Source organism: Fundulus heteroclitus, chromosome 9 (assembly GCF_011125445.2).
Source record: "Fundulus heteroclitus isolate FHET01 chromosome 9, MU-UCD_Fhet_4.1, whole genome shotgun sequence".
NCBI classification, from domain to species: Eukaryota; Metazoa; Chordata; class Actinopteri; order Cyprinodontiformes; family Fundulidae; genus Fundulus; species Fundulus heteroclitus.
In genome coordinates this window covers 38,350,516-38,377,508 of record NC_046369.1, presented here as the reverse complement: position 1 = coordinate 38,377,508, position 26,993 = coordinate 38,350,516, and the positions used below count along the sequence as shown (strand labels likewise).

At 38.3% G+C, this 26,993-nt stretch overlaps 1 protein-coding gene across 1 annotated transcript in view; it reads left to right on the top strand.

The window, feature by feature from the left end:
- Window positions 1–26,993, top strand: part of LOC118564256 (inactive N-acetylated-alpha-linked acidic dipeptidase-like protein 2) — a 194,228-nt gene that overhangs the window by 93,168 nt on the left and 74,067 nt on the right. The window lies entirely within an intron of this gene.

Below are 26,993 nucleotides of genomic sequence, written 5' to 3'. Positions count from 1 at the left end.
TATTTTAAGTGCTAAAATCTTATTCCATTGGCAAATAATCTTATTTACTTGCTCAAATCAATGGCAAATACATTAATTTCAAGAAAATTTTACTTGTTTTTAGTTCTATTTTTGCTGTGCATGCTCTACCCCTGGACCAGCGCTGTGTCTCAGCTTCTTGTAGTTTTGACAAAAGGGTCAGTGTTCAAAGGAAATATACAGTCATGATGAAAATAATATACACCCTCTTACACTCCCGTTGTTTAATGTGCTATGGAAAGAAAGGTCTGTCCTTAGCAGGCTTTAAAATTATTTAAGTCTCACCTTGCATGTACAGAAATATTCTACAGATCTGTGATTTATTAACAAAAGTAAACCAAATGGAAAAGTATGAAAAAATTCCACCTTGATGATTCAATAGGATCTGAGTGCAAGTGGCATTCAGGTGCTGCTTACAAATGCACGTGATTAGCTGACCTGAATTACATCCCTTAAAGTAGAAACTTGCAGCTTAAAGGTATGTTGGTGTTTGTGTTAACACAATCCTAGAAAGGAAAGAAATGAGCAATGACCTTTGATAGCCAGCGCTACCCACCAGTCTGGAAAGTGTTATCAGACCAAAAAATATTAACATGTGGAAAAGGCTGAAGATAGCTACTAGTCTAGTCTTCTTTTACTACTAGGAGTGGTAAAATTCACCCTAAGATCAGACCATACAATTGTCAGAAAAAATACAGCAACCCAGAGGCTCAATCTGAGACTCTACGTGGTTCAGTTGAGATGTTACATGTTAAAGGTGTTGACATTGCAAAGAGAAAAAGACAAAACATCCAAATCCAAAAGAAAAGCTAAAATGTATTAGATTGGTTTGGATTTGCAAAGTTGCATCTGGATGAACCACACACTTGTCAGTCAATGTTGTTTGGACAGCTAAAACCTGTAGAAATGCTGGGCTATAAGGCATGTTAAGTTAAACCCAAACACAAAATCAATGCTAACACCCAATACTAGCTCTGATGCATGGTGAAAGAGGTGTGGTGTGGTTATGGCTCGCTTATACCCATAGGGCCTAGCCATCTAACAGGCTAGAGTCAAATGTAAGGCCATCAGTCGGACACATTGAATCTAGTTGAGTTTGGATCATTAGCAGAACAGCAACCACAAACACTGTAGTAATTCCGCAGTTTATTGATTGAATAAGAAAATTTCCAAGTGTTGCTATATTCTAGTCAAATCTCAGACCTTCACCTATTTGAAATGCTGTAGCAATACTTTAATAAATCTGTGGATAAAATATGTCTGCACAATGTTTTAACTTAGGGTAGGGCAACACAGGGTTTCAGCGTGGCATTAAAAATCATTAAAAGTCATTAAAGGAAAATTTTTAAAATTAGGGCCTTAATTAGCATTAAAAGTCATTAAATGTGATTATCTGTGGCATTAAAAATGCCTTATTTTTTTTCTAAAAAAATACGTTCATCAAAACAGTTTCGTCAGATATATTGTAACAGATATGACTGATTCCGCGTGTTTGCGCGGAACTGCTTCGGGTTGATCGTAAAGCCGTATGTTTTTCCAATGTCCAGAAAAGGAGCTCGAGGCGAAGAAAGAGCTAGAGAATGGGAAAATGCAAATTTCAACAAAAGTGAGTGGAAAACGAGGAATTGGGGACATGGCTGCAGCCTGTCGATGGTAAAGATGACGAATGATTTTGCCGTGTTTGTAAAAAAAATTAAGCTTTGCACAATGTGTGTCAATGCTTTACATCTCACATGAAGTCGGACAGTGTAGTCCAGGGTGTACGTGGGTATATGGCATATACCCACTTATTTTTCAGTCAGAATTACGTATACGCACTTCTGGAGCGATATTTGTGTCTTTTGTTTGACGCGCAGTGAGGCAGGTATTCAGCGTTTAAACATCACTATCCTCGCCCTCGGTTCCGTGTCTGCCCGTGACCTGCTACTTCCACGCTCAACACCATTTGTGCACTCGCTCAGCAGTTTCTCCGCTCGCTTGACTCTGTCTGTGCGCTCGTGACTTCAAAAACTGTCCACCTCACCAGCTAATCACAGACAGGTTTCTTTCCATCCAATCAGAGTAGGGCTTGCAAATACTGCATTCAGATGGATTAAATGAAAATGCTGCAGCTTTTGGCAGAAATTACTGAACATAACGGTGGGATTGAAGAAAAAACAACAACCAATAAACAGTTTCATATTTTAGCCTAAAATATTTAGTTTAAAATAATTCCTTGAGTTACTAAGTGAGGTGTGAAAATTTCTTTTGTCCCTTTTCTTTCCAACTTCAGGGTGATGATGCAAAAGTTTCTTGTGATCATAATCATCATCGTTGTCATAATTTTTTTAAAGAGCACTTTAACAGGAGGTAAAACAAAATAACATCTAATAAAATGACTTGGGTAAAGACTCAACAATTTAAAACAACAACAACAATAATAATAAGCTGTTTAAATCCTTAAAAACAAACAGAAGTTCTTTAAACTGAACTCTAAGATAAACAGGCAACCAGTGAAGGGAGGCCGGGATCAGGTAATGTGCTTTATTTTATGTTTTTCCATTTAAAGGTGTGCAGCAGCATTTGAACCAGCTGCAGAAATTTCAGTGAGGACTGACCGATTCAGAGATAAAGAGAATTACACTAATCCAGCCATGATGAAATGAAGGCTTAGAGTAGTGTTTCCATATTTTTGCCTTGAAAGAATAGGTTTTACCTTTGTCTTGTTCCTTAAATGATAGAAATTACTTAACTGAGGTCCCTTTTTGACTGTCAAGTTTAAAATCACCGTTCATTTTAAAATCGAGGGGCTAAACATTCATTGTCAGGGTGTCTAAATCAACAGGATCAACAGTTATTTGGGTGTTTCAACTGGTATATTTGACAATTCATGATTTGCAAAGACAAAGAGATTTGAGTTTTGATGTTCTCCTCGTCATTATTTTCTATCTCTTTCTATAGATTATCTTTCTCATTCAATTAAGGACTTTCCATATGCCTTATCATCTAGGTCTATATTGAAAAACCTACAGTAAAGTAATGAAATGTTGATTCTGGATGTAGTGTAGGATTTCCTTCAATATAAACCAAAGAAAATTTTACATTACCTGCCAGAAGCTGGATAAAATCTTTAAAAAGGAGACAACAGTATTTTCACACCTCACGTAGTAGCTCAAGGAAATATTTTAATCTAAATGTTTTAGGCTAAATATTTTAGGCTAAAATGAGTAAACCCTAGTGATGGATTTTTGTGTAAACTAAATAGAGCGGCGTCACTTGCCATTGTTTCTAAAATTGCATTTTTCTGAGCTGCATCTAAAAGGGCAAACATTGAGAGTTTACCCACTTCTCCAGGGACCACTACACCACTGCAGACAGCCACAGATCAGCTGCAAGGGGCAGACAACAGCCAACAATGTCAAGTTAGTTTTCTGTAACCAACGCAGTCACGTCCGCATTAGCTACCGCAAACAGCACAGCAGCACCTGGAGCAAGCTTTACTGCTTTGATCCAATGCAACACTGCATTAAGAGGTGCTCTGTTGTCTGAACACAGCCATCAACAAGTACTCTCTCTCTCTCTCTCTCTCTCTCTCTCTCTCTCTCTCTCTCTCTCTCTCTCTCTCTCTCTTTCTCTCCTATATATAGGCAAGGCAAGGCAAGGCAAATTTATTTATATAGCACAATTCAGTACAAAGACAATGCAAAGTGCTTTACATGATTAAAATATAGCAAAATAAAACAGAATAAGAGCAAGTAGGAATAAAATATAGAAAGAAAATAGAACAAAAAAGTGGTGATTCAGTTAACTAGGACAGTTGAAGGCAATTTTAAACAAATGTGTTTTTAATCTTGATTTAAAAGAACTCAGGCTTTCCGCACTTTTACAGTTTTCTGGAAGTTTGTTCCAGATAATTGGAGCATAGGAACTAAATGCTGCTTCTCCGTGTTTAGTTCTGGTTCTAGGTATGCAGAGTAGGCTGGAGCCAGAAGACCTTAATGGTCTGGATGGTTTATACGCTGATAACAAGTCTGTGATGTATTTAGGAGCTAAGCCATTTAAGGATTTATAGACTAACAGAAGTATTTTAAAGTCTATTCTCTGAGATATAGGGAGCCAGTGTAAGGACTTTAGAACTGGGGTTATGTGCTCTACTTTCTTAGTCTTAGTGAGGACGCGGGCAGCAGCGTTCTGGATCAGCTGCAGCTGTCTGACCCACTTTTTAGGCAGACCTGTGAAAACACCGTTGCAGTAATCAATTCGACTAAAAATAAACGCATGGATTAGTTTTTCTAGATCCTGCTGAGACATCAGTCCTTTAATCCTAGAAATGTTCTTCAAGTGATAGAAAGCCAACCTTGTAACTGTCTTTAGATGCTTTTGAAGGTTCAGGTCTGAGTCCATCACTACACCCAGGTTGCGGGCCTGATTAGTGGTTTTTAGCTGAAGCGACTGAAGCTGTGTGCTAACTTTTGATCTTTCCTCTATTGGTCCAAATATTATTACTTCAGTTTTGTTTTTATTCAATTGGAGAAAATTTTGGCACATCCACGTATATATATATATATATATATATATATATATATATATATATATATATATATATATATATATATATATATAGGAGAGTCATGGATACTTGTTGATGCCATTAAAATTATTTCTACGAGCATTAAAAGAGCATAAAAAAAGCATTAAATTAGGGTTACTCATTCCTGTATAATCCCGGCAGCAATTTATGCGAAATAAACATCCTGGGCTCTCAACTTTCACACAATGATGGTATGACACACGCAGACACGCAACACATATTATTTCTCACACAAAAAACAACAAAGCTCATATGGGTTGCAGATCTTAAAATCTGTTTTATCCTGCCCAAGATAGGAAGAAAAGTAATGATATACAAAAGCTCTACTTATTGACGTCTTCTGCCAGCTGGGGATGGACTTCTGCGGTTGGATTTTTGGAGCTAACCGTGCATCTACTTGAGTCTCAAGATGGTATAGCTTTACTTCAGTTTAGGAAGCAAAAGTGATTAAAACAGTAGTTAGTTGACTGAAAAAAAAATAAAAAAACAATGTTGGCCATCTCCCTGGGAAAATCTCCATTAGATTTTCTGCCACCCGGGTCACAAACTGCTTTGATCCACCGGTCTTTGATCGCAAAGGGGTTGGAAATCAACCGGTTCCACATGGCTGGATTTAAAAGCTGCAGTGAGCTTTGTTCTTCACATGAATGAAACGGGTGAATGGAGAACTCACCCGGTACGTTTCTCAGAACCCTGTTAATTGTGCACGATGTACATCATACAGTAACAGCATGTAGTAAAGTCTGCACAAATCTTACAGACTGCATGGGGGGAGCTAAGACTGCTGGGAGATGTAGGCATAAATGTCTCCTTGCACATAGATCCAACAGTGGAATCACAAATATCAGGTTCAAGACATTGTTTCAAACCAAAGGATTGTGCAAAGTATGTGTATGAAGGTACCTGATACCTTGCTTTTTCACAGAACTGTGATGATCATTTCACAGATTCTCATCTCTTAGGTTTGCACAGTTTTATCTATTTTCTCACATTTATTTTTGAACACGTCAACAACACTCTCATTTTATAAACCCACACATGCTGCGCATTGATGGTAGTGCATTTGTTCCTGTCAACTGCTCCTAAAATTGGTCATCAAAGTTTATGATGAGAATTAAACTATTCCTACAGTAAAAAAAAAAAACAAAAAAAAAAAAACAACAGGTATAACTGTTTAACAGGTTCAACTATTGAGAGATGATGTACTACTAATATTTCGGCGGTCTGTGAACCACAGAGGGTTAGGACAGCTGGTCAAATGTGAGGGCACTATACAGCATGTTATCAGATAATATTGGAAAGAAAATATTGTCACCAATCCAGAATCTGAGCATGGGCTGTACTCGGATGTTCCAACATGATGATGATCCAAAACACAAGGCAAAGTCAACTGGATGCATAAATGCAGACACTTTTAAAATATTACTTAGCTGAGCCACCTTTTAATTCCATTTTAGCTATCAGTCCATTTTAGCTATCAGTCATCAAGTTTATTTGCTTGCCAAGCACTGATTTTCCTACCTTGCAAGGTTTTTCATATCTCTCAGTTTGTGAAGACATGTATTGTCCACAGCCCGTTTCAAGTTGATGTCTCAGATTTTATTTCAAATTTAATACTACTAAAAGTGTGCTTAGTCATTGCAAAACTTTATCATTATTTTATTGACTTGGATATATGGTTAGACTCACTGGGATGCGATAAAATAAAACCTTTTTTCACGTAAAGAGTTTGGTTAAAAACTGATTGCCATTTGAAACTTAATATTTTTCATGCATCTCAACAATATCCTCTGTAATATATGAAGAAAGGTAACCCTGAGTTAGGTTTCTGCCAGCAAAATATTTCATTGTGGGTATGATGATTTTTTGTAAGATTCTTTGTAAAATCTACCTTTTGGAATTGTAGCCCAAAGTTCAACTTTCCTTAGACCATAACATATTATTCATCGAAGAGAAGATTTCAGCCAGGTGTGGATGGTTCATAGTTAAAGAAGAGTGGCTTATTTTATTTTGTTCTGAAGTGATACTCACAACAGAGTGCTGTATATTTAATGTACTCTTCTCCTGACTGATATATCTGTACAACTAGATCCCTGAGAATCTTTGATAATGCTCAGTGAATCGTGGCTTTAGTTAATAAAATAGGGAATATGCACATTTCAGAATAATTGGACTAGGACAGTCTAACTTTATTTCATATTAATCAGATAAATTCTTATTATTTGTAGGTATGTCACACAAAAACATTGTGGTAAAATCAAATCAAACGGTATTTCAACAAAGATTTAGTTTACAGGTGATGAACTATATGCAACCCTGTTACTGCACCATTTTGTTATTTTATAAATATATATATATATATATATATATATATATATATATATATATATATATATATATATATATATTGAATAGATTTGCTTTTATCAGTTGTATTATATGACATGGACATTATTGCCAAAGGATTTGCTCACAAACCTTGACACACATATGGACTTAAGTGATGTGACATTCTTAATGCATATTGTGTAATACGCTGCCACCCCGGGCCTTTGCAGCAACACCAATTTAAAACGTTCCTGCAGGGCTTTTTAAGAGCTGAAGGAGTGTGTTCGTGGGTTTTTTGACCAGTCTTCCAGCAACATATTTGTGAGGTCAGACACCAACTATGTCTCAGAGTCTCAGCTTGGATTCACATTGGAATTTACGGACCACCTGGGAGAGACAACCTTCACAAATGTTTATTGAAACAGTCTGCATGCCAAGGTTCTGGAATTTATAAAGCTGTGACCATGGCAATATAGTGTTTTACATTAAAAATGGACACAGTTTAAAAATTTTTCATACTAAGTTCCATACTGTGAAACAAAAAAAAGTTTTATAAACTTTTGAAAGTCCCAGTAAATATTCTGTCTCTGGTAAAATTAGTTTACCTCTGTTGTTTCCATATATCATCACATGTAATGTCATGTGTTATCACAGATGTTAGCTAGTTGCAGTGGCATTCCAAAAAAGTTTAAAAAACAAAACAACTGGACTTTTTTCCGAAGTTTGAAGACGTTTCGCTTCCTATCCAGAAAGCTTGTCTGGAGTAATGTGGAGTTTCAAGCTTTATGGTACTACCCAGCAAAGGCCTTGTAACAACGACCTTAACGACTCCCCATTACTAAGGGAGTGGACCTGTTTCAGTCCAATTTGCATGTTATCTAAGCCATTACAAGGCCTTTGCTGGGTAGTACCATAAAGCTTGGAGCTCCACACTACTCTAGACATTTTGAATTGAGAAAGCTTTCTGGATGCGAAACGTCTCCAAACTTCAGAAAGAAGTCCAATTGTTTTTGTTTTTTAAACTTTTTTGGAATGACTATGACCTGGATGACTGAGAACCTTCACCAGCCTAGTGGCAGTGGCCAACTGAGAAACAAGAAGAGGAATTTATAAAGCTGTATGAAGGATGTTCTGAATACTGAAAGCCCTCAGATACTAAGTTAAAGAAATAATGAGGTTGGAACATAATTAAACAGCTCTGGTTGACTAAACAGGAGAGATATTTATGTAAAAATGAATTCCTGTTTGTATTGTAGGATAATTTCATGCTGATAAATTAATATATTTACATGGATAGATCTATATACTTAGTCAAGAACAATCAGTGTGTACTGATTGGAACAGAGAAAGTCTTTTCACAGATAAATGACTTCAGCTGCTGCCTATTATGTTATGTTTCCAATCAGCCTTCTTCCTCAGCCAGATGCTGTTTTCACTTTTTGTATAAATCGAAGAGAATCACAGCAGGTTTTTATTTTCCAATTTGTCACCAAAGACATTTTTTGCAACCATTTTCCCCCCTTTCATTTCAAAGAGGTATAAAAATGCAGAGCTTCTTTAAAATTCAGCTCATAAATGCTTAATTCATTCCAAAGGGAAATAAGATGTTGTTGTAACTCAGATTTTGCAGGTTCCTTCAAAGAGTTGTAGATTCTGATGGCTAGGGGCATGAAGGATCTTCTTCTGAACCACCTCCACTTCTTCTCCCATGGTGGACCTTCTGTTTCACCTCTTCCTGGTTCTCCTAAAATCTTCAATTGTCTGCTTTGTTTTATGCACATTTAACATGAGATGATTAGTCCCATACCATGACGCAAAACGGTCCGCCAGCTCCCTGTACTCAGCTTGTTGTCCATCTCTGATACTTCTCATGACTGCAGAACCATCTGGGTACTTCTGCAGAAGATTAGGTACAAATCCTTTAAAGATTGCTTTTCATTACCGATACTTTGACTCATCAAATACTAATGACTCCTGCTAATTCTAAATTTATAAAGCCAGGAATGTTCTGGTGGATGTCCCTCTTTTTCTTGAACGGATTTGATTGATAATGTGTAGAACTAAGCCAAAAGTGCTACACTTTATCTATCTGGCTTGCCAGTTTATAAATACACATATAGCCTAGGTTCCCAACTAGGTAGATTATCTCATTTAAGTCACCTAATCACCTACATATATCCAACAGCTGTTCAATACATGTAAAATAAATGATTATGTTATAGCACTCAATGTACCTTAGCTTTATAACAGGGATGGAAAAACACTCGCTCAGTTTAACTCCTGGTCATCCCAACTACTGACTTCAATGTTATTATTGTCCAAAAAATGCTCCACATATCCTAAAACATGTAGAGCTTATTTTTGTTATGTAGCTTATCTTTACTAATGCAAAAATAGAGTTGCTCCCCTTAATCATCGCACTCTTAGACCAAATGTTTCCTTTTTCCTTTAAAGGCTACACACCGTTTAAACTAAAATAAATAATTTAAGGTCTTACATTTTAAGATATAGCAACATTTTCTGGGTATACACTGAATAACTCTTTACCAGTGATTAGATTATTTCAAAACCTGTGAATGTTCCCACATACAATGAAACAAAGACTCTTTCTGATGTTTATATTCAAAACTGGTGTCAAAAATGTTTGGATTAATGGTGTGCAACATAGGAGAAGTAATGTATAGTCTACTTAATTGTTTGTATTTTATTATTTAGAATTTGTGTTTGAGCTAAAAGACAGGCCTTTGACCATTCTTCTCATTGCATTCTCCACTGGTTTATTCTTCATGTTGAAATCAGGGTTGTTGTTTTTCGGTCTAGTGGCCACAGGAAGTTTGTGAGATGACTACACAAACATTAAAACCACACTGTAAAGCATGGAAGCTCAGGCATCATGGTATCGGGATGTTTCTCAAGAGATGGTGTCAAACAGGGAATTATGTATCAATTTGAATGTATCACAGTAATTCAAAATTACATGCAGCCTTTTCTAAAAGATGAAATACCCTCAAAATGGGTGTTTTAACAAAACAAATTTGCTGGTAAGTGAATGCCATCTTGCTTCCAGACCAAGAAGTGAAATGTTATGAGTGACCAGCCCAATCCCCTGATCTTAAATCAATGGAAAACTTCATTGCTTCTGAGTCAAAATTCAGAAATTATAGTCCAGTTGTCCATTCATCCAGCACAGATGTAAGGCAGTTCCGAGAAACAACCTGTCTAATTTGATGCCAGAAGCAAGCCTGATTTAATCAGATCCATCAAGCAATTAGGATACCATTTTTAGATATTCTTTATGTGGAGCAAAGCTTCCCTGGCACACAAAGGTAATCAGGAGCATTGTACCAATAATCCCAGTGCTTTACCAAGTAAGGTATCGATCAAGATGGTATAGTATAGTAAAGCTGTGACCACCCGCCAATGTGAGATGTTCCTGGGTGAGGAATCTCTGTTTGAGACTGGCTTTATTTGAACAGAGGATTTATCTCTACCAGGCCTATACCAAAAATTATAGCTCTTGTACAGCCAATCTGGTGGGATTGAAGCAGTATCAGAAGAATACCCAAAATTGAATAGACACAGTCCCTCTTTATAGGCTTGGAGACACACACACACACACACCATTTACTCATATTTGGTAATCCCCAGCGTAGATCTGTACGTGCAATGTGCTTCAGTCAGCCTCCATTCTCAGGAGAATAATCCTATTGCAAAATACCAGGTTTACTACATGCTTTGTTTGGATAAACGATGTATTTCCAAGAGGTTTTAAGATGTACCGTGTTTAGGCAAAGGGTTTTGTCTGTTAAACGCAGCCAGACATCTGCTTCCCTATGCGGACACATGCTCCTAGTTCAGGTCAAACTTCAGATGAACCAAATAAGGGATGAAAACATGTGGACCCATCATTTATGTAACTTGTAATTTATGAAACTACGATGGCTTTCTATTTGCAAATTATGTAGAAATCCAGGACTTTATCGTTGTATACATGTTGCGAAAACATTATTTTCGAACAAAAACTAACCTTTGTTCATCATTTGTCTTCCCGACATTCTGACATGGTTGTGTTGCCTTTGTGTTCCAAACAACTATTTCATGTTAGCACTGTGTATAGTAGTTCTGATTGGAAAATTATCTTTCTTGATAACTGTGTTACATATTAATGTGGACCACACTGAACTTCACCTGTGGTAATGTCTAAAAATCATGTTGCTGTCTGTGCACATTCTTTCCAGCTAAACTGACATTTAAGATTAAAATGCATGCTGCCATCATTTACCCATCCACTATCTATACCTGCTTGTCCATGAAGAGTTGCAGGAGCCTGTTGCCTCCCTCCCATGGTCATTAGCAAAAGGCAGGGGACACCCTAGACAGGTTGACACTCCATCACAACATTTTTTATATTATTACTGCAATAAGACAACTGAAAATGAATGAAAATAGGCTTTTTATTGTTTGCACAGATAGGTTAGCGTTAAAGGAATAGTGTTAAATATCATACAATTGTTTCATATGCATTTAATATGTGTATATATTTCAGGAGGACGCTGACAGCAGAAAAAATCAGATGGAAAAAAGTGGCTGTGCAGCAAAAATCATTTTCAAGCATAACTACTACATACAGTTGTGAGAAAGTTGTTTATTGATGGCGTAGCTTCAATAATAATGCTTTTGATATGTGGGTATTTGTGTGTTTTAGAGGTGCCGGTTTAAAAAACACACAGTAAGCATTAGCTCATTAGCTCACACTCAGGGCTTGAGAAGAAAGGAGAGATGTGATTTAATCGGGTAACTGTTTTGTAAGTCTTCAAATTTTCAGGCTGTTTTTGCCTGAAGGCTACACATTCACTGCCCTCAGCCTGCACCCTGGGAACAACTTATGCACAGTGATATAAAAGGACAGTGGAAAACAGAACAAGGGAAGGGTAAGTGATGAGAGAGAAAGTTTGCATTTGGACCATTATAATACTATTATCATTTTTTTTATCTTACTAATGGATCCTAATGTGGTTTTAATTTTGCTTTAAGTAGCATGGAGAAATAGGAAGGATTATACAAAGACAAATTAGGCCAAATGTGATTGATTTGCTGTATTTAGGTAATTGGTATTTTGAAGCAGGTTGGTACCAGTAAAGACAAGACGATATGGCTTCATCAAGTCATCATTAGGCAAGGAAATACATTAATAATTATTTGGAACGTTTGATGGGAAACATCAGGAGATAGTATGTGGGAGGTATGCAAGGAGGGATTACGGGTGTGCTGTGTAGGACATGGGTTATGCTTTAGGAACATGTTTTAATACAGCAAACATGTTTTCTACATCACAATGTACATGTACTTTGACCACCTGTCTAAGAGAGAGTTGGTCATCCATGTGCTGCTAAAACAGCCCTGGTCCATCAAGGCATGGACTCCACTAGACCCCTGAACGTTTGCAGGGATATCTAACACTGGGATGTTTGAAGATTGTTTTAACTCCTTTAAGGTGAAACTCTATGAATTAATTGAACTTGTTTCCACGTAGTTGGTGCACAAGCACCCTGCCATCCATGTATTCTAAAAGTAAACTGGATTTATTAAGCCAGGCCACTTTCTTGCATTGTTCCATGGTCCATTTGTGGTGCCCATCTGCATTGCTGGTGCTTGAATAGGTTACCCAAAGTAAGTTGGGGCTATGCAACCCCATACACAACTAACTACAATGCACTGGGTGTCTTGACACCTTTTTGCAAAACAAGCATTAACTTTAGCTATTTGAGGGACAGAATCTCCTCTGTTTGACCGAACTAGCTTTTTTTCCCTTCCTACATGCATCTGTGAGCTTTGGCTACATAAGACCTATCAGCCATTATTCCTTCCTTTGAACAGACTGGCTGCTTGCAAAGCAGGCACACCGTATGAAAGGTTTAGTTTAGAAGTTACCCATGGCCCACTTTGGTAGCCTTCCCAATTTGGGCATAATCAAATTAGTTAAAATTCCTACAATTGACCTTTTTTGTACTTCTAACACATCAAGTTTGAGGACGGAATGTTCATCTGCTGCTTTATATAAACCTGCCACTTGGCCGCAGGTGTCATGATAAAGAAACAGTTATTCACTTCATCTGGCAGTGATCGTCGCATTATGCTTGATCGGTTGAAATTCACAGTGTAGTAGATATAGGGCTTTTCCACAATTGAAATCTGGTCCTTTGTTGTAATCTCTTCATATAAGAGGAGGCGCTGTTGAGCTCCTGAGAATGTGGTAAGACGTATTGCACCACTTCCTGTTTTCTGTTGCTGTGGACTGTGGTTTGGTGTTCCAGACTCTCAGTTTTATCTTAAATCTCTTTGCTGTGACATCTCTCTGTTTCTAATACATAAGCACATTTAAAACACATTCTCTGTTGCTACATAACAGAGATTAGCTTTACATAGCGATCCCCCAGTAGTACCCAAGCAGCAGGGTAACCAGGCCAGTTGGGTGACAAAACACAGGAAGCATAGCTCTAGATTCAAGGCCCAAGGTCTCAACCAACCCATCTGTGTTTCTAACAGATTTTCCCCACTCAGCGACACACCCGCTGAGAAGCCGACTCTGATAATTGGCAGCTCTGTAGTCAGAAACGTGGCATTAGAGACAACAGGGACCGTTATCAATTGCCTGCCAGGGGACAGAACAGGCAACATCAAATCCTACCTGAAACTGCTGGCTTTTGTTGATTGTGTCACTTCCTCATTGTTTTTTGCATTAGACAACATAGCCCCCTTGAAAAAGAAGGTGATTGTTTACTGGAAGCTGGCTCCCTTGGTTTAATTTAGAGCATTCTTTGAAGCACAACGTTAGGAAATTGGTGTTTCTTTTAATCTTTAATATCATTTTCCTTGTCTCTGCAAGGCAGTGATGTCTTCATGAAAACCTTTGGACAATTCTTTTGACTTAATAACTTATTTTGAACATAAAATGAAACATTGCCATCAACAGCCAAGGTATTCTACGTATTTCATCTCAAGCACACTTTAAGCAGCCAGTTAGTTCTTGAATGTTTGCATAAAAACGTGCAGATGTGTGCTTGTAAATTAAATTCTTTATCACATCATGGCAAAATCTGACAGGAAATGTTTTATTTTTGTTGGCTCAAATGGCTTAGCTCAGGATATGATTATTTTCACATTTTTAATGGATGATAAATAAGAAAATCTTAATTTCAGAAATAGCAAATATGGGCAGGATAATAAGGAAGAAGTGTTAGCACTAAGTTGAAACTTAATTAAAATCAGATAAAGTTTGTCATAAAAAAGCTTCACTAAGTAAATAACACTGGCCTACCACCTTAAATTAGTTTTTCAAACTTCTGTTAACAGCGATTCATGACTGTCCACAAAACATTTATAACCCTTGCTTATAAATAATGTTTTGTTTCATTTGAGTAAAACTAGTGGATCATGGCCAGCTTTAGATTTATACAGCTGATTAAGTTCTTCCATTATACCTTAGGTTTGCACTGGATCTACATGCAGTAATTGCTTAAAGATAATTTTACGTTTCTCTTTTTTACCTATCTGCATCTAGCCAGAGTTGCTACTTTACAACTGCACTATAACAACCAAACACTGATAAACAAACTTGCTTTTCATGTATTGTCATCAGTTAAACTCATCAGATATCTACAACATAAGCAGACAGAAACAAAATGTTTTTATTAAGAAAAATGTTTAGCAGAGTAAGATAAGATAAGAAAAGATAGGCTTTATTGATCTTACATTGGAGAAATTCACTTGTCACATCGGCTCAGTAATCAATAATCAAAAGAAGGTGCCAAAATGAGGAAAAGGTGCATCTGGTATATATAGTGTGTCCATATATATATATATATATATATATATATATATATATATATATATATATATATATATATATATATATATATATATATCCATATAAAACGGATGGAGCAAGAACACATCCATGTGTGTCCATGGCGGGACATGGCTATCATTCAAAGTCACTCGCCTTAAAGTGTTACTCACCCCTGTACTAGAGCCTTACTCCAACCCAATCTCATGTTTGAAAAATCTGAATTCCAAGCTAATAAATCACTAACCTGAAAATTGATAGAAGGACCGCAAAACTCACTATTCAAACCTACTATGGAGGCACAAAACAGAGCTGCTTTTATACCCCACAGCGGCAAAGCTACTAACACATCACTTTGTCCAACTGACATCACAAAAACCTTTTTCTTAGATTTTACAGCACCAGTGGCTCATTTTTCATACAGTAGTATGAATACACCCCAGTTTCTGTGCATGTTTTTGTTTCTGCACTTACTGAGGTGTAATGTGTAATATGAGTATTTTATGTTTATTTACTTTTTTGTATTTTATGGTGGCAGTTTTTATTTGATGTTATCTTTTTAGCACAAGTAGTCCAAGACCAATTTCACCTATAAGGACAATAAAGTATAATCTAATCAAATGTGCCACACTGACGGTTTTATATATATATAAATCTTGTTATATTTTTTCTTTTCTTTGTTTTTTACGTGTCCTGTCAGCCTGTGGAGCTTGAAGCTACCCTTGAAGCAACAATTAAACCTTGTTGTCAGTTGAACCTCGTCATCTTTCAATAGTAAGACTTTGTAACCTAATATGCAATCTCAAATGTTTAGTAGTTGCGGTGGCTTCCAGTTGCCCATGTTGAGTTTCAAAGAATATAGCACCACTATATGCCATGGCCATGGGAAGTACATGTTTTTCAATCTTCTAATGTAGCCGTGTAAACTGGAATTGTTACTAGAATTTTGTCATGTAAATATGTTAACAAAGGATCAAAAGCCGGGAGTCCTAATTTTCCTAACTAAATGATACCTGCAGGTACGCACGCTGACAGGGGGGAACTAACGGGTCAAAACTGACACTCTGACCATTAAAATACAAATAGGGGTAATTTTTCAGAAAATCTTTGTGTGAAAGATATTTAATATTAGAGTAACTAAATATAGATATATATTTCTGCATTAGGTATACGTAATATGTTTTCTTTATAAGGGACCATTAGAACTTCCCCCCACCCCAACATAAAATGGTTTGACCATTAGGACAACGGCTGGCTGCAACTTTGAAAGTTCCTTCCGCTGCAATCACAGGTGCACAGAAAGAAAAGAGAAAAAGAGAAGATGTCACCTAAGGCTTGAGGGAGTAAATATTTTTTTTAAAACTGAGGATGAGTCAGGAACAGGTCCAGGGACGGAATTGCAGAGGAATGATGCCCATCCTGATCCAGGTAAGAAGCAATGCGTTTATCAATGTGAATTTAAAGTATAGCATCTGCTAGCTAGTGTAAGGGGGAAAACACTTTTTCTTTTCCAGAAATACATAAGCTTCGCGCCAAAAGAGCAGAAAGCAGAGAGAGGGCAGAGGTCCAGGTACAGTCTGAAAGACAGAGCGGAGCAGGAGAGCAGCTGAGGCGGGTAGCTGGGGGGGGGGGGGGGGGGGGGCAGTGTGTGTTTGAGGAGGAGGCAGAGAGAGCCATCCCTTGCAATAACAGAGACAGTGCAGGTGGAGGGGCTTACTGTCCAATCGGATAGTCTGAGCATAGTCGCTCAGAGATGGATCACACCGTTAATTTCAATGATCCCGCGTTATGGCCAACAAAAATTACTGATTCTGATCGAATGAATGTTGTGCGTTTATTGGCAAAAAGGAAGCCTTTCTCAGAGATGGCAAATGAACCGCCAGCAGATTCAGAGGGCAGAGAATCCGAAAAGTATCTAACATATTCTACCTCCTGCAATGGAAGGGAAAAAATTGTTAGGGACTGGCTAATATACAGCAGGGCAAAAAGGTCCATATTTTGGCTGCCATGCTTGCTGCTCTCCTATGAAGAAAATATTAACTAGTGCACTAAATTCAATAGATGGGTTGGAAATATCCAATATAAAATACAGAGATTTCAATGGCATGAAGTATAGGTTGACTTTTCATGGTGTGTGTGTGTGTGTGTGTGTGTGTGTGTGTGTGTGTGTGTGTGTGTGTGTGTGTGTGTGTGTGTGCCTGCGTGCGTGCGTGCGTGCGTGTGTGTGTGTGTGTGTGGTGGCGGCAGGTGTAGAGGGGGGGCCCAAAAAGACTCTGTTGTCCAAGACCTTAGCAAAGCTGTCAGCTGGCCTGCCTGCAAGTGTATCTATTAGTAGCTTTACCACTTCCTGTTGGTTAACTAAGCCTGGTTTATCACTTAGTATACACCCCGTTTGCCTGCACATTGGTTGTGTACAATTCTTAAAGGTATACTATGCAACCGGGGTTGATTTTCCAGCGAGGCTTCCCCCAGAGGGCGAAAGTAAAAGTGCACTGTCATAAAGATGCTCAGCTGTTCTGGTTTCTCCGTCAAGCCAGGCGCGGTTGTTTTGAGCTTAGCAGACAGGCGAACGCAACTAAAAGTCAAAAAAACGGCAGTACAAACAATGACTAACACAGTGAAAGTATGAACATCAGGCTTCCCACAGCGCTATCTTGGCGAGGTGGCCGCGGCGGCCGCAGCGGCGGTAGCGTCTCGCCAACATTAAAAAAAAATACAAATAAAATAATAATAATAATAAAACTCGATATGCTTGCATGTTTATATGAGGTTAACACGCGGTTCTTTGTTGCTGCGCGTGCATATAGTGAATGGCAGGGCAAAAACACATGGAGTTCTCGCCATAAAGCAAGACCGACTCTCGCGGTCTTGCACGAGACTTCTGAGCCTGTGAGTGCGGGCCGAGGGCTCCTCCCCCACAGACCACCAGGGCGGCCGAGAAAACCTTTGTTCGACCTGAAATGACTCATTTAATCATCCAAAACGGTATGGAACACATTAATTAACTGAAAAATGTTGCATAGTATGCCTTTAAAGTGTATAGCAGTGACCTTACTTGAAGAAGAAAAACTGAAAGCTTACAAAAAGGTCTAAATTTGGTCTAAATTTCTCCTGCACTTGGTTGTTTATATTATTTTAAGTGAATTTGACTTTAAAACTTTACCAAAATCTAAAAAATGTCATTCAAACTGCAATTGCTTTGTTTTACTTTTTACTTATACTTTTCATTACATTACTTGAGTACATCTATTTTTACAGTAATTTTCATACTTAAGTACAAGACATTTTAGATACTTTAAGACTTTAAATCATGTAACATTTCAGTCAGTGACTTGGACTTTTACCAAAGTCATACTTTGGAGAGGTACCGATACTTTTACTTGACTCTGAGATTTCAGTGCTTCTCATCATTGCATACTTAGAGAAGTCTTTAATCACACTGGGGGCTGAAGATTGGGATCACACTATTCATAATACATAAACCTATTTTTTTAAAATGGAGTGAATGGTAAATGGCTTGTACTTGTATAGCGCTTTAACTAGTCTTGACGACCTCCAAAGCGCTTCACACTACAGTTCAGTCATTCACCCATTCACACACACACACACACATTCACACCCTGACGGTGGTGAGCTATGTAAGTAGCTACAGCTGCCCTGGGGCACACTGACAGAGGCGAGGCTGCCATACAACGGCGCCACCGGGCCCTCTGACCAGGTAATGCGGGTGAAGTGTCTTGCCCAAGGACACAACGACAGAGACAGTCAGTGCGGGGGATCGAACTGGCAACCCGCCAATTGCAAGATGAACTCCCTAACCTCTGTGCCACATCGCCCCATGTGCTGGATACTGTCTTGTCACAACTCTCTTTGAAACCTGTATTATTACACATATGATAAAAAAACAAGAAGTTGGCAGAGTTTCACTGTACTCAGAGTTTGATTCTTAAAGCCAAAATTGGCCATCTATTAGAAGGGAGATGTGAATTTTTATTTTTTCAATACAAATAGCACAGACATCATTTCAAATGATTTGTGCTTCATGCACAGGTCATTTGATGAGTATCTGTCTGAATGTGCATTGATATAGATATCCAATTGCAAATCCACACATTTGCCAATTTACATCTAAATGACACGACGATGGCCAAACCTCACTGTATGAATGTTTGTGATATTTAAATTTGAAGCAGAACCTTTGTAATATGACAGCTGAACCAATAACACTGTGCTTGATGTTTCCTATCAGATGGTGAGCTGCACTATAATGATCAACAAATGAAACCTTCAAATAAAGAAACAGAAAATCTTTTTGGTTTTTTACAAAACAATTTTTTTTATATTTTTATAAAGTCTTCCCAGATTATGGGGTGGAGAGTAAAATACATGTAGAGGGGAATGATGAAACTAGGAACGGTCAGCTCTTGGCAGTGAGTAAATACATAGAGAGGGAGTACATATCTTTGACAATCATTTGAAGCACTATGCTGTTAGGGGGTAAAATGGCTAAGGTAGCCACATCAATGGCAGAAGGTTACAGGATCAAGTGATAGAACTGAAAGGCAAAGATAAACTTTGTTGACTTGTTTTGGGGGTTTGCCTTGGAAACTGCAAAACCTACAATGAAGGATTAACTCTATCATGATTCATGAAGTATCGAGTGCACTTTAACAGACATTGCAAAGATATTTAGTGCCCTTTCCTAAATGGAGCTAGTTTTGAGAAGTACTGTTTTCTAGTGATGCAAAACAGTTTTTGTGTGGCTGAATGGCCTAATCACAAAAATGTAATTATTTTCCCAGATATCTAGCCTTTTTCTGCTTTCCTTTCCTTTTATTTCCTCTGCATTGAAAATTAATGAAATATCTAGCCGGACCGCGGCCTTCCATGTCGACTGTCCTTCTTCCATTGAAACAGCAAGACTTCGTCTGCCATTTTCCACATATTCTATGTATCTGCCATAGTCCACATATTTCCTGTTTCCGTGGCCATGGGGGTTATGGGAGCTACAGTTGTGGGAAAGAAACTATTTATTAGTCTATTTGTCTTTGATTTGGTTCTCCAGAACCTTCTATCATAACGTAATAGTTCAAACATGATATGGCCAGTAAGTGGTGAGATCAGGTTCCGGTTAGTGGGAAAAACAAACGCCAACCGGCTGCTGACCCAGCAGCCACTGTCGGCTGCCAGCTGTGCTATACTGCTATGATAACATCAAAGCACATTTAAAAGTTGGCTCATTCTGGCCCTGAGGAGTACCGGGAGTGAGGAAGGAAGATGTGTATTTTCCCCTTCTAACCAGCTGTGGCTGGTCTGTGAAGGAATCTATTACCCATGAACAAGTCATGGAGTTTGGAGACCAGCTTGTGTAGGATGTTGGTGCTAAATCTGGAGCTGGAATCCAAAAAAAACATCCTCAAAAAATGTTAGGTGTCTCTGAGTGTGATGGCATTCTTCTTGGAGTGTTTTTTTCCAGTAAATTTAATGTTCATCCAGGTCAAGTAGGAAGAAATTTTTCATGTATGTAAGCACCAGCCTCTCAAAACATTTTACAGCAACTGCTATCAGAGCTACAGGAAGGTAGTTGTTCAAGCCTGTCACAACACCTGTTTTGGGTACCTGGATAATGGAGGAAGTTTTGAGACATACTAGCACAACTGCTTGTTATGATAGGTTAAATATATTGGACAACCCTCCAGAGAACTGGATCTCACGTGAAGCTGCTCCAGTACTTGCATTGACTCATTCCTGTCTTGTCACTTTCCTCCCTTTAGAAGTTGAAAAACAATCATAAGACCCACAAAATGTTGTTTCATTTTCCCAATGGGCCACCTCTCCTCTATGTTTCATGAATTGCAGCTTGATGGAATTTGTGCAACCCCTCAGGCAAACAGTTAGTCAGGCGGACAAACAAACGACTGTGATTACATATCGCCGCCTCGCTTCATTTCTTTACAGATTGGAAAAAAAAAGATTCAAAGAGAAGGATGATGTTTTTGCTGAGAGTATAAGACTGCTGCTAAATTAACACTTTGCTTCATTCTGATGATACACATTCTAGAATATCTGGTCGCAAACTGTTAGAAAAGAGTGAGACATTATTAGGTCCATCTTGATGGTGTTTGCGTTAAATATGTGTATGTTCAGGTACTTCCCCTCATCTTTGAAATTGTTGTGAGATTCAATGAAACTTTTGTATTTCAACACTGTCATGGTTTTTAAGTGTTTGGCCCACATGCAGACACAGACGGAAGCAGGAACAGTTTTAAGATGTTTATTTAGGCTCAACAAAGGGAAAGCACATGATGTGTGAAGCAAACGAGGTCGGAACGTCAGAGCTGGAATGGCTGCGGGAAGAAAGAGGATATTTTACTAAGGAACGAACCAGGGGGAAATCTTCCAGAAGTTGTGCCGCTTACCGTTTGGACGGGGAGACCTATCCGGAGGGGATGAGTGAAAAAAGAACTCTGCGATCATAACTTTCTGATGGGAGGTGGTGGTTGAGTGACAGGAGGGCTGGCGGATGTAATACAGGTGGGGGGCCCGAACAGCACCACTGCGGTGGCAGGCAGGAGGAGCAGTTGGAAGAACCGGAGTGTGACTGTTGAACCAGGTGAATCCAGGAAGGGGGTTTTCACGCCCGGCTTGGTACTACCAAGTGAGTATGAGTGGAGATGCCAGAGCAAAATCTGAGCGGCGAGGATTCGGACGACTGGTCCTCAGAGCACGGAGCCAACACAGGTGAGTAAACCCAAACACAACAAACTGGAGAAGACAGGAGGCAGGATTAGTCCAAAAACAGGATTTCCAAAAACTCACAGGTACGATGTTCGGGAGGCAGATCAGTGGCCTAGGCATACCATGACGGGCTAACACTCTGGTGTCTTCCAGCTGTCTGTGCACTCCTTTTAAGCCAGAGATGAGGGTTTCCAAATGAGCCGCAGGTGTGGGCCACGCCCACCCGACAATTGCAGCCACCTGTGAAGCAGAGTTAGAGAGCACGGAAAACATAGAACCCTGACAAACACATAGTTTGAAAAATATATTTACCCAATCTTTCATGCTATTTAATTTTCCTTACAATAATGTTCAATGTGTAGGTACAACTGAAAAAAACTGTATATCATGCAATAATTAATAAAAATATTGGGTCACCTATATCAGAAAGTGAACTCATATATTGTAAAGATTAGTTGCACAGAGTGAAATATGTCAAGCCTTTATTTCCTTTATTTTCTGGTGATTATGGCATACAGATAATCCATCCATTGTTTATACACACTTATGCCATATTATCTATTAATAATTGCACGGTATGTTTCCCCTTCTGATAAGTCTTTATCCTCTGTTGTGCTGCTTAACCTTGAATTTAGCTTTTATTAGGGTGGTCTCTAGTAATGTCATTCTTCTGTGGGTGTTTTTTTGTTTTGTTTTGAGTCTGTGTTATATGCAGTCAGAGCCAACATCTCACCAAAACTTTGCTATGAATGCAACAATGATGCTTATCCATGCAGGGTTGTTGGAGGGGGGGGGGCTGCTATCTGCAGGGGTCATTAGGTGAGAGTTGGGATCCTCCCTGGACAAGTCGCTTGTCCATCACAATGCCATACAGATGATGATAATGGTAAATGGTAATGGTAAATGGCTTGTACTTGTATAGCACTTTATCTAGTCTGACGACCCCCAAAGCACTTTACACTACATATTGCAGCAAAACAAACATCTATTTTAAGGCTTTTAAAACAAAATAAATTAGGTTTACAACAATTAGGTTTAATCCAGTTTGGTATAGCATCACTCTTTTAATATAACCTAGTTTAATTAAATTCAGTTAAGTTCATCCATCCATTGTCAAAACAGCTTACTATTTCAGAGTAACAGGAGGTTGATGCCTATGTCTAGCAGTTGTTGGACCAACACAAAGACATACGGGACAACCATGGATGCATACAATCCCTCACTCTTTTTAAAGAGACCAATTACCCAAAATGCATGTTTTTGGGAATGTGTGGAAGCTAAATACCCGGAATGAATCCTTGCATTCATTGAGAACATGCCAACTCCATACAAAAACACCACAGGCAGGGATTTATAGCCAGGGCCTTCTTGCTGCAAGACAGCAGGGCTAGTAAAATTGCTACCGTTGAGCCTATGTGTTATTCAGCTTAATACAATTCAGTAAACACAGTTGTATTCTGATTCAACAGCTCACATCAGTGCACTCATAATAAAAACAAAGTCACATTAAGCATGTCATGCATTTGCCACTGGAGAAAAATTGAGTCATGGAAAACAAGTAGATTGTATTGAACGTTGACTTTGCTGCAATCCTCGGTCCTGAGCAAGCAAAGGCCAAAGCAAAAACTAGAAAATGTTCTTAATTTGTGTGCCTCCAGGAAACCTTGTAGCAACTAAGATGTGACCTTTTTAGTAGGATGTACTGTGCTCAGGCATTACAAGTTTCACTATAAGATAGGATTTAATCACTTTTACTTTGACAAGCATATGGCACATTGCAATCAATTGAACTCTTCAAGGATGTGCAACTGTCAAAGGATTCTTGGAAGGCAGAACCATTTGAAAGCGATGACAATCAAACATGGTTTGCACTCACATATCTGGTATCAACTTCTTCTGTGCGTGCGTGCGTGCGTGCGTGCGTGCGTGCATGCGTGCGTGCGTGCGTGCATGCGTGCGTGCGTGTGTGGTGGACCTGCACCTTTTTCAGAGATGATCAAATCCAGCCATGGACTTTTCTTAAAAGCTGCCTAATGCTTTTGAAATGTCTGTCTCCTCCCTGGGCAACCCTTAAAGCAAATTGTAAGAAATAAAAAAAGTATGCTTCTTGAAACTAAATGATTGCATATGAAATAAAAATGTTCTTTGGATTTCACTCTATTATCACTTGAAATTTAATCAAATTTATATGGTATTTTTATCAATTTGGGCTACTTTAAGTAAGGATTGATAGAGACCTCTACTGTTGCCTGTGGGTGTTTCATGTCCATTGAGACAATATGGCTCAGTGGAAAGAGTCTTGCAATACAAGAGTTGTTGGTTTGAAACCCTAGTCATTAACCCTTCCTCCTCCCACATGTCAATGTGCCCCTGAGCAAAACACTTAGCCTTAAGTTGCCTGCCGATATGTGTGTCATATAAATGTGTGTGCAAAATATTTGGATGAATGTGGCTTTAGTGTAAAACGCTTTGAGTAGCCAGTATTACTGGAAAAGGACTATATAAATTCAGTCATAAATTTAGTCCATTTACCATTTTTATTATATGGCCCAGTTTCTAGGTTAATTTACACCATATATGTAATTAACTGGTTTGGTGAAAGTATTTATGCCAAGTGCCATGTTCTGACATCTACTGTTTACCCAGTCACAGGCAGCACCTCTCTTTTCGTAGAGCATCTTTTTATTATTCTCATTAGCAATCCTACAATTGCTGGCCAGAAACGTTTAAATATATAATATATGTTTGCTGAATCTAAACCAAGGGTTCACAGTAATTGAATGCTGACTTTCAGGAAAAGCCCTACACTCAAGACTCGTGCATAAAAGCCTGAGTTTCCACTGCACCATGCTTTGATTTTAAATACAGTCGTGAAGAAAATAGGACATCCAATCAGCGCTTGTGTCAATGCAATTTTAAAAAAATACTGGACAAATCAAATAATCCAAATGTATAATAAAACCTGAACAAAATATGTTTTAAAAATGCCTAACTTGTCATAAAAACAAATCGATTGCACATGATTAGAGCATTATTACTCAGCATTTAGAAATATGTTCTCCCTGTTTAAACCAGACATTTAATCTAATGTGTCTCCTGACTGATGTAGTAAAAACACCATTGAAAGTGCTGTGAGCACTTTGAAAAACCAGTGAGCAACAAAAAAAGGTCTGAAAAGAGAAATCTGCTACAATCAGTTATTTTCAAATTGAAATACTGCATCTGTTGCTGTTTGTATATATAGTAGGGCTGCCACTAACAATTATTTTAATATCCGATTAATCAGTCGATAATTTTTTGATTAATCGATGCATTTGCAAAAACAAAAACAGAAACTGTTTTATTTCCATTTCTTTTTTCCAAATAGAACATTTGGGACTGACACAGCAATAAAAAGCACACAAAAAAACAAGTTGCTACTTAGGTGTCTGTTACAATAGTATTAGCTAATAAATATTTTTGCTTCAAAAAAGAAGTTTATGTTGACTAGATTGTTAGTCAGTGTTGTCTATATGAAAAGTGATTTAACAAAACAAAAGTGAAGCTGTGAAACTGTGGTGTTAAATGCGATTTGGTTGAACCTCAACCTTGAACTGGTGCACCTAGGGAAAAAATATTGGGCATAACAATGCAACCAGTTCAAAAACACCACTTCTAACAATCAAATACTTCCCCAGGCCATTTCAGACTGTTTCAGCGCAAGCTGCATTTTACGTAAATACCACATGCTACATTTGTCATTGTACATAGGATGCTTATTCTATAGGTTTTAAAATTCTTCTCCAAAGAGTCAAAAAGGGTGTTAGATTTTTAATACTTTTTATTTCTTCTGAGCGTTTTAAATTGTTGAGGGTGTCCTTTGGAGATGCTTATATCTCGTTTATCTGTAAGTTTCTACCTACCTAGACGAGCTACCAGAATGATGTTAAGGCGCCACCCCTAAGCACGACTTCGGGCTCACAGCCCGCGAGCCAAGCGCTGTCGGCGTTTCCTCACTTTGAAAAGAAACAAATGTGAGATATTGTTACGACTTACCCTGCTGTTGAGCTCCCATCGCTCTCATCAATGACTCCTTGGTGTTTCAGGTCCTGTATCATTGTGGAGCTCTAGTGCCATGTAGAATCTCACACGTTACTTATTGTATGGTTTTGTAAAGCACAATGTGCTTCCTATCTTTTGAGGATTTGGTTCGATCCATGTTCTATGTGTCATCATTTGTAGAATTTACTACAAAAGAGCAACATTTGAACAAACCCCATGTTTCGTTTACATTGCTCTGCTGCCAGCCAGTATTGTCGACCACCTGCACATGAGATAAATTGTTCCGTGACATGGTGAGTCATACATTAATCGTGCGACAAAGAATCGATGATAAAAGTTTTTGCCAAGCATTTTGGAATAAACATAAAAAAGATGACTGTACAAGCAAACTTGTGAAAGTATAAACAGTCTGAATAAAAAATGTTAAACAGTACTGTGGGCCATTGACTTAATGACATGCAAACCATCAGAGGTGCAATTAAACTGTACTCCAACTTTACTGGAGTTTTCTACATGGCCATCATACTGGACTTGAATTCAGGGCCCTCTGATCAACCAAAATTAAATTTGTTTTCAAGGTGTTTTCTTTTTGTTTGTTTTTAATATGCATTTCAGCAATCATACCCTTCTTATAATTGCTAAACATTGTTTTGCATGTTCTCACTGTTATTTTGATAATGGGTCCTTTATGATGAGCTTCAAGTCTTTGGGGCTAAAAGCCATCTTGTCATCTCCCTAATTTATAGCTCCGTACATGATTTTCCATTGCTTTTAAGTTGGGTTCCTGGCCGGGCCACTCCAAATCTATAATATTACCTCCAATTGCAATTAGCATATTTTTAATTTAAACCTAGATTTCCCATGGGTAGGAATAATTTTGGGCCTAAAGGTAAATTGTAAGGGTTGTAATGTTGATGTGGTTCTTTATTCTAATGGCTCCTGGCAAGCAAAGAAAAAGAGGCAGTATTGTCTTCAGTTGGACTGGATCATACAGCGGTAAAGGATCTGTGGTCATGTTGTTACTTTACCTGAGTCCTTGGACAGGTCACACTGAGATGGCTAGAAAGCATATCATTTCAGCTCGAACATGCTTTCTGAGGCTGTATTGACTTTTCAAAGCAGCAGGTTTTCTGCTTGACAGTGATAAAGTTACTGTATGATGGATTTTATGTGTAGGATCTCTATGGTCCCCCAGATTTAAAAGTCTTTGTCTTCTTCACATTGTATCCTTTTTTCTCTCTCCTGCATCCCACACAGAAACTGTTAATGCAACAAAAAGTCAAAATTCGGACTCTTCAGACAAAAGCTCGATTTCTTCTTGTCTTTTTTCCATTTATGTTATGTCTCTGAGCATTTCTTTTCCTCTGATTGTCCTTCATCAGTAGTTGCTTCTTTGCAACATTATGTCCATGAAAGCCTGATTTGCGCAGTCTCCTCCCAACATGTTATGAT